The sequence below is a fragment of the Glandiceps talaboti genome, chromosome 9 (genome assembly GCF_964340395.1).
Source record: "Glandiceps talaboti chromosome 9, keGlaTala1.1, whole genome shotgun sequence".
Taxonomy (NCBI): Eukaryota; Metazoa; Hemichordata; class Enteropneusta; family Spengelidae; genus Glandiceps; species Glandiceps talaboti.
Genome location: NC_135557.1, coordinates 17,131,563 through 17,145,676, shown reverse-complemented (window position 1 = coordinate 17,145,676; position 14,114 = coordinate 17,131,563). Strand labels below are relative to the sequence as shown.

General features: G+C 34.8%; 1 long non-coding RNA gene across 1 annotated transcript in view; it reads right to left on the bottom strand.

The window, feature by feature from the left end:
* LOC144440517 (uncharacterized) overlaps positions 1-6,431 on the bottom strand; it is a 100,169-nt gene extending 93,738 nt beyond the window's left edge. Inside the window, exon 1 of the long non-coding RNA XR_013481208.1 lies at positions 6,269-6,431. This is a non-coding gene — a long non-coding RNA (uncharacterized LOC144440517). The remainder of the gene's footprint in view (positions 1-6,268) is intronic.
* Between the last annotated feature and the right edge of the window lie 7,683 nt (positions 6,432-14,114).

Below are 14,114 nucleotides of genomic sequence, written 5' to 3'. Positions count from 1 at the left end.
ATGTACAATGTCCAATTATTGGTATTTTAACAATTTTCGGTGAATGAAAATATAATATTCTAGTTACAACTAGTGCAGGTTAATACAGAACTAACTGTTATAGAGTGCATGAACCAACTAATTCAAAAGAATAACATGAAGATTAGCATAATTTGAAAATCACACGATTTGTAATTTTGATCTTGTAAGTGTACGTATATGCTGAATTGTATTATACAAACTACTACAACTAAATCTATCAATAAGCTAACCTCCTAACATTTTTGAATTTGTTTGGAAATATAATTTTGTGACATATAGTGTTGATTATATAATTAAATCACTGCGTGATCAAGGTCCATAGTAGATGGATCGAAGCCTTCGTTTCCAATTTACGGTTCCAAAGAATATACATGTACTGTCCTAATGTACATGTAGGTTAGGATGACCCTATTTTTAATTTTATTTTATATAATTACTTTTCCATAGTAACTATGGGTCATTCAGTCGATTTAGAAAAACAAAAGGAAAAAAAATAATCTTCATGTTTCCCCGTCTCTCCTTTTCCTCCTCTCTATCTTCTTTTTATTGGATTCCTGGTAACAGGCCCTTTCCCAGCTTCTCTACGCAATTTCCATGTTTACATTACAAGTTTAAGTGACCAAGTTCATCTTTTTGTGGTGCTCTGTTCATGTACCTTTATTCTGAACAGAACAGTAAAACTGAAAAGTTGTTATTTCTGAGGAAACCACATATATGTCATCCTTGAAAACTAAGCTAACAAAAATATTTTGCACTGAGAATGACCTGAATTTCCAACTCATTGCACATCCACAGACCTTTTTAAGGAAAGTACATTTGATCAAAACCGAGTGGTAAACTGAAAATATTGTAATTAATATATTTTCGTACAGGTGATCCCGAAAAGGATAAATCCCTTTTCTGCATCAGAGAACAGGTCATCTTCTCTGCAAGTGGAGCTTTATCTCTCATTTCCAGTCAACACATAAAAGCTTCCACACACTTTGAGGTCACATCTGTGCTTCCAACCCTGTAAATGTGTTTTCCTGATCAGACAACCTGATAGTTGGTATGTCTAAATTTCCAATTGACATTTAATGCGTTCTCATTTCTCAATGCCTACTGTCTGGACGTTACTGAGTAGAAACAAGACACAGATCAATAACTAAATCAATATGGTCACCTGCCTCCCATGACCGTACAAAATTAATTTGGTTGAAGTATCGGCAAATGTGATCACTTGGAAAACCAAATTTTGACATCAAATCATGCATGAGTATGAATTCTTTGATTTTGATCTAAAATAAAAACAGGACTCATCAAAAAGTTGCAAAAATTAGGGATATATTTCGTCAGTTATAAAAATTTTGCCAAAAATTCAGCAAAGTTTTGGCATCAATTTATACATGAGCATGAATTCTTTGATTTTGATCTAAAATAAAGACAGGACTCATCAAAAAATTGCGAAAATTAGTAAACATTTTTCATCGGTTATAAAAATTTTACCAAAAACTCAGCAAAAGTTTTGGCGTCAATTCATACATGAGAATGAATTCTTTGATTTTCATCTAAAAGAAAGTTAAGATTTGTCAAATTACAAAATTTGTAACATTTTGCATGTCAAATACAAATGTCAAAATTTCAGCAAGTTTTGGCATCAATTCATACATGATGATAAATTCTTTGATTTTGTTCTACAAAGAAGATGACATTCTTCAATAAGTTTTAAAAAATAATAACATTTTGTTTATTGAATATACATTTTATCTTGCAACTTCAACAACTGAGACAAAATCTTGCTCCTGGTGCTTTTGAAATCATGACAGAAATTAAGTTTTCCACCATCTTGTTTTCAGATTTACACAGTGTTTGGAGGCCATTTTTAAGTATATGCATAATAATTAATATGCATAAATTTTTAGAGAACTCTATTCTGTGTCTTTCTTGAATAATATGTGACCCTCAGAGTTTGTTTTTTTCAATGAGAATGCAGATTATTTAAACAAAGTAACAGTAAAAGTTTAAGACCTTATTTCTGAGACGCATAAATAATCTTTATTTATACTGGATAGTTCTTTAAGTATATAAACACTTGTCTCCCAAGAAGTCCAGTGAGGGCCATCCCTCATGGGTTCAGTGTTAATGAAGGAGGAAACCGGAGTAACCGGGGAAAACCTGCGTTGTTCCATAGAGTCAAACTGAACAACACTCTTCTTACTTACAGCGTGGTAAATTTAATCGAACCCTGAATGGGGTTTCGAACCCTGATCGCAGTGGTAAGAGGCAAGTGGTTTAACCACTCGGCCACCGACAATATAAATTCAGTTGAATTTCAATTCAAAGTGATGTGTTGGAGTTTTCATCTCATTTTAAAAGTAATATTTTATAAATGGATTACCCAAAAAGTTTAAATTGTCTTCTGTATAATCTAGAAAAGATACAATTGAAATATCATTAAAAATACTTAATATAAATATTTCCTTTGTATGCCTTCAGTTGTTTGTACTGAAGCAGAAATATTACAGATTCCATTTACAAATTAGTTGGTAAGATTGCCAGTACCTTTTTTAGGGGGAAATAACTCTACATCGCCTCATTAAGCATTCATACTTATTTGAAATTTCCTTTGTTATCATAAATCCCAAGTGGTTACCATGGTAATCCACAAACAATCCCTCAATGAATTATTCAGATAAAAAAATTGGAAAATAAAGGAAAGGCGACTGTACTTTTCCCAAAAGTACAACTGAACAAAAGATACTTTCATCAAAGCCATCAATAGTCATTAACATACATATCACAATGACATCACCTGTTAAGATTTAGCTTATTAATATGCATGATGATGTCATCATTGCTGTACTCATGAATATTCATGACTATGATGACATCATCTTTTATAAGAACAATGAAGTTAAAAACAATAGATGTGTTGATGAGCTTTCAAAAAGCATGAGCAGGAACAAAAGAAATGTAACTTTGTAATACAAATAATGATGTCATCATAGCTTAACTCATGAATATTCATAACAATAATGACATCATATATATATAACAAGATCCAAGAAGGTAGGAACGAAAATATGAACAGGATCAAAAGAAATGTCACTGGACACTACAAATGATGATGTCATCATGGGTTTACTCATGAATATTCATAACAATAATGACATCATTTTCAACAAAAGCCAAGAACAAAAGCAGGAACAGGAACAAAAGAAATGTCAATGGACACTATAAATGATGATGTCATCATGTGTTTACTCATGAATATTCATAACAATGATGACATCATCTTTAACAGGATCCAAGAAGGCAAGCACAAAAGAAACAACACGAGATACAATACCTGTACATGTACACTTAAACCATGCAATCAAATGTCGTCTGCCAAAAACACCAAATCTTCTCTTTTTTAGTAACAGGCAAATCACACAAATATAAAAGGGTTTAAAAACATCCTTACATTTAAGAAAGTTCAAGCTGCATATGAATTTCCTCTTTTAAATTAGAGTCAACACAAGGAAAACGTTAAATTTTCAGGACGCTGTTCTTGAGGTTACCTACCGACCAAAATTATGTTATATATGCCATGTAAATTATTTCATGTTTACTAATCCTCTTCATAAGTTATATCAAAGCACAAAACTTCAACAGAAATTTGTTAATCACTTTTTATCGTCTGCTTTGTCAATTGGCCATTCCAGACTGCAAACAGGAAATTGAGAATACAGCGCCCTCACTCAAATTGGGGGTATTATTACCTCATTGTACCGTTTCGTATGAGCTTTGTCCCTTGGTATTCTGTACAAGACGTAAAATCAGGGATGTTTTTTATATTGTTCAGACATCGAGGAAAGCAGCCATACTCTATGATTAACCGAGTAACCTATTCCATGTATACCCCCAAGGAACACAGACAGGAAGTAGGGCGCCATCATGGCATATTTTGGAAGGGCCTATTCACACAGACAGGAAGTAGAGCGCCACCATGTGGCATATTTTGGAAGGGCCTATTCACAATGGAATGATAACCTCAATTCTAAAACCAAATCCTAGTTTTCAATCTAAGTCCTCAGTTCATCTTTAGGGATATGAAACAATAATGTTAACACAAGCGTAACTTCAAAATATTGTCCCAGACAGACAGTTAAAGTGTACCGGCCCCATCTCAATTCAGATGAGGTTGTAATGTTCGTATGTATACTGTTTAGTCAATTCCCCCGACAAACAAATTTCATTCTCTGCCCAGAATAGAAACATTGAAGGCAGTTGAGGAAGGCAGACACTAGGCATCGATTTTTAAGACCATTTTTGCAAATTATACATGTCAATAAATGTTGAGGTGGTCTATTACAGCTGAACAACACAACATATGTTAAGTCTAATGTTGAAGATGAACAAAATTTGGCTATCATTAGAGAGCACACTTTGAGAATAAATATCCTAAAATGATATTGCACATGACTGAAACTGAACTTCTATATTTGGCAGTCCGATTCAGCCAAGTCAACAGTAACCCCCAGCACGCCAAGTATACTGTGAATGTGTTCATTTTGGCACTCAAGAATTCTAGCAGAGAGACAATTTTTCACACTTTGACAGATAAAGAATTTTTCAGTATACTTGTAGTCACATCACATTGATTCACACCTATCTAGATAAATCTGTGATTTAAACCTACATTATTACTCTGATACAGCTATTTCATTTTCACACCAATTTATTTTACAGCATTTTGCCATCTCTTAAAGTGGCCATATGGATGAAGATTGGGTGTTTATTTTGGATTTTGAATTTATAAAACAATTTTGTCATGGCTTCCTACATGAAAATCAATGTGAAACAACATATGCCTCGTCCTTGTTTGTAACTCAATAAATTGAAAAACATTAATAAATGTGCAAAATGTTTGTTATTGTACGTATATTAACAAACTTTTTCACACATTTTTTTTGCATTTTGCAATTTACTGATTTACAAACACAGACTTGACATATGTTGTTTCACATTGATTTTTCAAGAAGGAAGCTACGATAAAATTGTTTCATAAATTAAAAATCCAAAATAAATATCCAAATCCTCATCCATAGGGCCACTTTAGCTAACTTAACTTCAAAACCAAACAACTACATGTGTACCAGTTTTAATGATGGGTTATGGGTTAATCTGTTCACAAACACTGAAGGATAGAGTTCAAAATTTCAGTTACCAATTTTTCAAGTTTGTGTTTGGAACAAATGCTTGTGTTACAACGGTTTACCAACACAGATGAATTTTTTGAACTATTAGTTTTCAACACCAGAGGGCAGTCTTCAAGCAGTGGAACACATGCCTGTGGCTAAACATTGTTACATTTTGAGTACTTCACACACATTGTTCATGATTTTGATAAACAATGGTAAATGTATAAGTGTAATATGTACCGCAGTAACCACAAGACATTTTAAAAGTAAGAAATTAATCTTCTCTCTACCTTATAAACAAACAACAAGGTGAACAAAACAGGATTAAGAATCAGACTTTGATCTTGAAAATCATAACAGAGATAACGGAATCATAACAGAGATAACGGAATCATAACAGAGATAACGGAATCATAACAGAGATAACGGAATCATCGAAAACAAACTACCAAGTTTGAAGGAAATCAGAAATGGTTTAGTCCGAGCATATGTCACTTTAAAAGGAGAAATGTTGAAAACAAGACATATTTGAAAGAACACATAGATTGGAATTCAATACTCTGTGAAGGTAAACACATAGGAGTCAACACCAAAATTGTCATACAACATGCCACACTTAAACTGTTTCCACTGTCCTGAATTTTTGTCATTTGAAGTCTCTTCATAAATTACATTTTTATCTAATACGTCATACATACCGGTGAGGCATTTGTGCCAGCACCAGTCTTAATATGCACAGAGCTATAGCAACAATGTTAACCAAGTTGAAATGTTCCTCATACATACCAGTGAGGCATTATAGTGCTGCAGTGCCAATGTGTGCATGGAGCTAGCCAAAGTAGAGTTCCTAATGCATACCCATGAGGCATTGGTGCCAATCCTAGCCCAGTTGAAATGTTCCTCATACATACCAGTGAGGCATTAATGCCAGCACCAGTGTTGCACACAGCTAGCCCAAAGCTAGCACAGGTGGAAAGTGCACTGAACTGTATGAACACATGGCTACAATACTATACCAAATGACTAAATCAAATAAAAACTTAATTTAAAATTCTACTATATGTACATTATAACTGACTAACCTGTATAAGTCTTCTCTTTTTCCTCTCGAGTTTTCTTCCACAGCTTCTTCTTTGTCCTTTCAACTAAATATCAGCGATTTTCCTACAAAATAATTTTCTTCCACAACTTCTTCTTTGTCCTTTCAACTAAATATCAGCAATTTTCCTACAAAATAATTTTCTTCCACAACTTCTTCTTTGCACTTTCAACTAAATATCAGCACTTTTCCTACAAAATAATTTTCTTCCACAACTTCTTCTTTGCACTTTCAACTAAATATCAGCAATTTTCCTACAAAATAAACAAATACAAAATTAGAATTTCTCAAAAACTTAACTTCCAGTACAGTATTAATGAAAGAAACAATGTGTACCGTTTCAAGTTTCGTGTAAACAACCCTGTTTATTTTGTCACAAAGTTTGTTGAGAATTCCACATCAAAGGTCAAGTTAGGGTCAAGGGTCACAATAAGGTCAAATGATATACTACTACCTGTAATACACTTATTGCAATATTCATATCTGGTACATCAGTTATATTCTAGTACAATTGTGTCAGATCACTTCAGAAAAATTCTCTCTGACCATTTTGATAAAATTATTTCTGGCCATTTTGATGTGCAATTATCTGAGACCACTTTTGGTAATATACAATTGTCTAGTCATCAAGATTATCCTAGGTCACTGCAGATTTTAATACACCATCAAAAAATTGGTGAGATTAGCTTCAGCCATTCTGGTGAGATTATCTAAGGCAATTTACATATGATCTCTGGTAATTTTAGTAAAACTGTCTGTTTTAAAATTTAGCTGTCAATAAATCCATATCATTATGTGTTAGCACTGTCACAAGCCCTACACTAATACCAGACAAGTCCAGTGTTAACATCAGACTGACACCAGACTAGTCCAGTGTTAACATCACACTAACATCAGACTAACACCAGACTAGTCCAGTGTTAACATCAGACTGACACCAGACTAGTCCAGTGTTAACATCAGACTGACACCAGACTAGTCCAGTGTTAACATCAGACCGGCACCAGACTAGTCCTGTGTTAACATCAGACTGACACCAGACTAGTCCAGTGTTAACATCAGAGTGACACCAGACTAGTACAGTGTTAACATCAGACTAACACCAGACTAGTCCAGTGTTAACATCAGACTGACACCAGACTAGTCCAGTGTTAACATCAGACTGACACCAGACTAGTACAGTGTTAACATCAGACTAACACCAGACTAGTCCAGTGTTAACATCAGACTAACACCAGACTAGTCCTGTGTTAACATCAGACTGACACCAGACTAGTCCAGTGTTAGCATCAGACTGACACCAGACTAGTCCAGTGTTAACATCAGACTGACACCAGACTAGTCCAGTGTTAACATCAGACAGACACCAAACTAGCTGCACAATATACCTAAAACAGAAACTATGAATTTAATTTTCCTGTTAGTGTTAGTGTTACTATATATTGAAGCTACACTGTACATGGCAGTATACAGGCACCATGCTAATATATTCAAATCTCCTGGTAAAAAGTCTGTATTGTTCTTATCAACCAACTGTTAAATCGTACAGTAAACAAGTTTTTGAACAACTAGCAAACTAACGCAAGACCTCAAAGTTAGTCTCTAGCAATCAATCATGACTTCAAATTATGTCAATAGAATGGGCGGATAAAAATACTTGTTCTTTGACAGAGGAATGAAAACAAAATACCTGAGATGCTCAGTTGTTGTTGTACAGATACGAGGTGTATATGTAAATCTGTGTTAGAAACTGTTACACAACCAATCAGCTTGCTATTCATTCATTCACTGATATCCATCAAGACAATGAACAAGAATCTCCCAGATTTCATTTGGGTGACGTCCGTTCATTCATACTACTGAGCTGACGATAGTGTAGTGTGTTGATTATAACTCAATAAAATCCTCGCTTTCAAACAGACTCCATCATGAACTCAGAACTCTAAACTCGGATCAGATGTATGTAGAGAAACCCAACCTCTAACACAAAGTCTGTAAATTTGTCTCTATTGTTAAATCTCATATAACCACCAGAGAATCAAAGCCTTTCACTTTTAACAGCTGAAAGGTGGAAGTGCTTATTTGTTATTCATCATAGCCTAGGGGGTTCCTTCATTAAAAGTAATTATTACGGTGTCTGTGAATGACACAATTCACATCACCTGAAACTTATCACAGGATTTAAAAATCCTGTCACAAATTCATTCCCTAAAACAGTGTTTCCAAACGTAACTAAAGATCAAAGGATTCCGAACATCAAAACTTGTTTTTTCATTCAGATGATTGCAACTGTTGCAGTGCAAATCTGAAGTAAAGCCGCCTGGGCTTGTAAGATCGGTGTTTTTGACGCTGTGACGGTATGTGGATATTGAATACGAGCAGACCCAGGGGTAGGATTAAGCTTCAAGTGCTGGTTTGCTGTGCCACACACATTCTCAGTTAAAGAATTCAAATGACGGCCAAGTAGGAGTATGAGGAGGTCAGCATGTGAGGTGTTAAAAAACAAAGGTGGACTCGAGGTGAAACAGTGTAGCTTGGGGACTGAGAACATGACATCATATGCAACTTGCAAGAAAAAAAGTATATCCACTCAAACACAGCATGGAGGTATGACTAATTTACAGATTCATGGCATATGTACCTCAGAAATACAAATCTGAAACTTTCGCTATTACTTTCTTCAAGTAAACTAAAATCATTTTTTTTTTAAATCATTTTTTTTAAAACCAAAGGTTAACATGCAAATTTTTTAATGTAGCCACAATTATATCAAAGTTATTTCAGAATCCAAAATGGCTGCCAAATTTGTTTTTATGTAAATAGGTAATAAGCACTTAGGAATCATGACTATTCATCAACAGTAGAGGTGATAAAGAATATCGTTTTGATGATTCTTTGCAATCAAGCAAAATTTATGTGATGTGAAGTCATGAAATAACTTTCCAGAACCTTAAATAAATGAAAATACCATTATTTCCTAGAGTGGCATTTCACGCTAAGAAGTCCTATAGCTGAAACTGTGGCTAAGAAAGTTTTTTCAAGAAAGTCATACATTTTTCACTCTAGAAAATCAATAAAGAAACATCAATTTTGGTCGAGGAACCTGGGTAAAATGACTGGGGAACTCAGGTAAATTTTACCAACTTACCACCCTTAAAAAAAACAAAAGTTTATATTCCTTCTGCTATCCAAGCATTAGTTTTATCAAGGATGGATGGATGTCAAGGAATATTGTATCTCAAGACACCATTACTCCCCTCCTACCCCTGGCACAAAGTAACCTCCAAGACTAACAGCACAACACAACTTTTTTTTTACTTCTGATGTGAAGGACATCTCCTAAGAGTAAGTGCTGGTCTATTTCAAACACTAAGACTATCCTAAAGAATCTTTCTTTGCCTTTTAATCTCCTAAAAGAGGGGCCTTGAGGTGAATACCATCAATAGTACCGGTCTCTCCGTACAAAGTCGGCATCATTAAGAGAGAAAATATCAAAGGAATCAAACTAGGTATAAAATTTGGCTTTTCTCTGTCCTCATGTGTGTAATCCGTAGAGAAATCTTTTCAGGTATCAACAAAAGTACCAATATTTCTGAATCTCAATTGCACGCTGGAACGATTACCTTGTCGGTGAACACGGCTCTTAAAGTTAAAGATTCCCTGGGAAAGATGTACAACCCATGGAAAAGTCTCATGAAAAAAAAACACATTTGTTTGTAGTTGATCACAATCATAAATAATAGATTTGAGTCCCAATATAATGTAGTATAGGATATGGGAACACCAAAATTGAATTTATCTTAGAAACTGAATGTGTCACACTCTCAGTGATGTGGCACAGCACAACACAGTGTGGCTAGGCACAGCACAGCACAGCACAGCGTGGCTTGGCACGGCATGGCATGTATAATACTTTATCATATACCCAGTATCAATTCCAATGCAATTCAATGGAAAGCATGTGCATCTAACCCGGGCGATAATTTCCCGCATCATGCCCTGGCACTCTTTGCCCAAATATGGCGATGCACACTCATCCATATCCATTTGCTCAGTTATTTGACTTTGTTAATTTCAATATTTTTGCGTTTTTTGTGAATAAAATAATATTTCACTGCCTATTATGTGATTATGTGATTCAAATGATGTTTCCGTGCCACTACATGGGGTATATGATAAAACATTTACTGCCCAGATATGAGTTTTGTGGACCTCAATAGTACAGTTTATGAGCCCTCCTAAAGTCTGGCCCTTCTTCCATACAACCTCTGGCAGGAGAACCTGTATCCAGGCCATAATGCATAAAGATTAATATTTGACGAATTTACAGTTTAAAATTATACAGAGTTTACAATATAGATACCAACACTGAACTTTCATTTTTATTTTTATTTGGTCTGTTAATTTCTTATTCATAAAGAGTTTTGAAGATTCCTTTTGATTTTTGGAGGTGTGGAGGTTTAATGACCGTTGTGTCATCAGTATGGTTCTATGGATTATATGCTCCCCTGGGAGGTAGGGGTGTGTAAAGGGGGGTCATTGTGCCACTATAGGTCCATGCTGCGTTTTAATACCGTAATTGTAAAGTGCTTTGAGCACAGTGTAGGAAATCACTATATACAACAAGTAAAGCACTTTCTCTATGTGCTACACTCATTTATAGCATTCATATCAAGTGTAAATGTATATCATTTCAATTGGTTTATTTACAAGCCTAGAGCATGTGGCCTTTCTAATGTGGTCAATTAGCAAATGAAACAATATACTTTTAACACTTGATATGGATGCTATAAATGATTGTGGTACATACAGAAAATGATTTACTTTGGTGTTATGGGTTGTATTACTAGTAGTACCGGGGTACTAGTACATCAGTACAAAAAAAAGCTTGGATCGTCAACTACTTTTGCACTATGAGCAGACTTTTTCAAAAAGTTTAAATTCAACAACACAAAAAGTATGCATTATACAATAACAAAACTCAAATTTTTATTATTATTGATGTTTTTTTTATGTCTACCTAGGTGAACGTTGTTGTGATAAAAAGAAGACACAGTTAATATATCATCCTATTTGAAAACCTTTTGTCATCACAAGCCTCTACAGCTCAAAGCATCCTCTTTCATTTTGTCTCGGGTTACCATGACATGTTACTATGGCAACCAAAGAAGCTTAGTTGTTGACTTCAATTTCTGGGATATCCACGGGTCAAAGAAACAAATTAAGAACATGAGAAGTACAACAATTGACAGCTTTCTCTAAATTCTAGTAGAGAACGTTGCTGAGATTCAATCACTCTTGGACTTTTAAACTAACACTTCATTCATCAATTGACAAATTATTTCATCAATTGACAAATACTACCTGACTTAGAGGAAAGAAATCCTTCCAGGAAAATACTTTCTTTTCACACTTTCCCCAAAATAAAGACATTCTTATTTTCACATCAGTGCTGCTTCATTTCCCACGGTTGATGGGCACCATGGCAACATCATACGGATGCAGCTCATTGCTATAGTAACTGATTTTGCTATCAATAAAGATGAGTTGTAAAGGACTTAGGCTATAATTACAAAGCCAAGACTTATTGAATGGCTGATTTAACAGCACCGGAGATGAACCTAAAGTTGCTTCCTTTGACTGACACCTTGTAGACACACCTGTGTCAAAGCGTGGACGCTGGCTGTGACAGCTAAAAAAGACAACTGCTAACATACATACGTGCAACCTAATCAAACACATGTCACAGCCTGGAAGCTGTGACAGTTAAAAAAAATAAAACAGTGCTAATATACAAATGTGTACACATAATCAATCACATGGAAGCTGTAGCAGCTTAAAAGCACAACTGTTAATATATCATGTGCAAACCAAGTTGTACATATTCCAACAGAAAATATAACATTTATTTACCCCAGTCATTCTATATCACAACAATGGGGTTCTGTTGACTAACATGTAGATACACCTCCTGTGACACACTCTGTATTATTTCTCAATATTTTTCTTCAATCAAAGAAACGTACTCGGTCTCTGACTCATGTTCACATCCGCCCTTGTGTCACTCGTATTGTCAGACATACTTGTGACATAAGGTTTTATCACTACTCGGTCTATGACTCGTAGTGATATGGCCCCTTGTGTCACTTGTATTTTTCTCGACTGAAGTAAGAAAAATTTGGGTCAATAATATGTAAGTGTTCTAAGTGTACCCAATCCTTGTCCACAATGGCCACTTTAATTGATATATCAAGAAAAACTAAAAGGTGATTCAAATAAAGCTATAAACATCCTCAGGATCTCAGTTCTAACTTCTACATCATATATCTGAACACAGCGTAAAAGGTTATTTTGTTACTGACCATCTAAAAATGAATAACTGACATGACGGCATGATTTACGTGATTTCTGATTGATTGAACAGAAAGTTGTATTTCACTAGAGACTTTTACAAGTAGAAATTCATCACAATGAACCTAATTCAGTACTCTATAGGTTAAGAGTCGTGATTTCATCTCAGATTAGTTAAGTTGCCAAGGAAAATAACTCAATTTACGATTATTTCTTCAATCTTACATTTGCCTTACTTCCTACCTACTTAAGCAATCAAGGCAAGGTTAGCTATATATAATGGTACACCAGGGTTTATGTTATGCCATGCACAAACCCAGTTGAACAAAAAATATGGAATTTATACCCTTCTAAATCACGACAACACACGTCTATGTCACAACAACTCGTGTCTACATCACTGGTTCTGCTGTGTTCAAAATTCGAGTCAAAACGTTCAAAATTGCCATTACTTTCCTCGATTTTTCTTTGATATTACTGGCACTGGTATAATAATGTTATTGCCATCATTTTTCATTCAGATGGAAAATACTCATCTAGCGACTCAAAGTGACAAGGTCCCTTAGGTTACTCGTATTTTCCTTGATTGTACACCAGGGTTTGTATTATATATTATACCATACACAAGCCAATATATGGATAACATACCCTGGTTGTGGGTTTGATGGTCGCTAGGTTCCAATGGTTAGGTCTAGCAAGCACGAATTCCCCACTTTAGGCCAAAAATATTGAAAATACAGTATATTTGACCCCCATTCAGACTTTTTCCCATGCCACTGAAATATGGACAAGTGCATACATCATTTTTAGACTCACTAAAACGTATCTTGTGGGATATCACATTTACATATTGTCAAATCTAGAAATTATGACAACATTATAAATATATGTACTGTAGAACCCTTGATTATTCACGATAACAACCTAGACAACCTCCCAATCCTGCCTCTCCCTTCCCCTTCAGTTTAATTGTACTAAAATGATAAAAAGTTACAGATATAAATGTGTAGCTTTTGAACAAAAACACTGCAGTATATTGAAAAGTATAATTTATCAATTATCTAATTATAGTAAACGAGGCTCACCTGCAATTCAATATATTTTCAGATGGTCGGACAAACTCAGATCATTAAGATGTGATGTAACATGGCTGAACTGAAACGAGTGAGAATACCTCCCTAGCAACTGTTACTAAGATAAATCTGACATCAGCAAGAATGTATGAAAGGAAGCCAGGATATGCCGTGATTATTGTATCTTTTCAGATTTCCTGTTTTTCCACCCACTGCTGACAATTAGCTGTACAAGATGAAAACAGTCTTACTGATTGAAAAGTACCATTTTATAGTAGTATGTCATCACACACAACTAAATCCTCTTTCTACCAGGAGTCTATTTCTTTGAACACAAAAAATTACAAGTTGGGATAATAAGGATTACCGGTAATATAATCCATACATCCAAGTTTACATCAACAG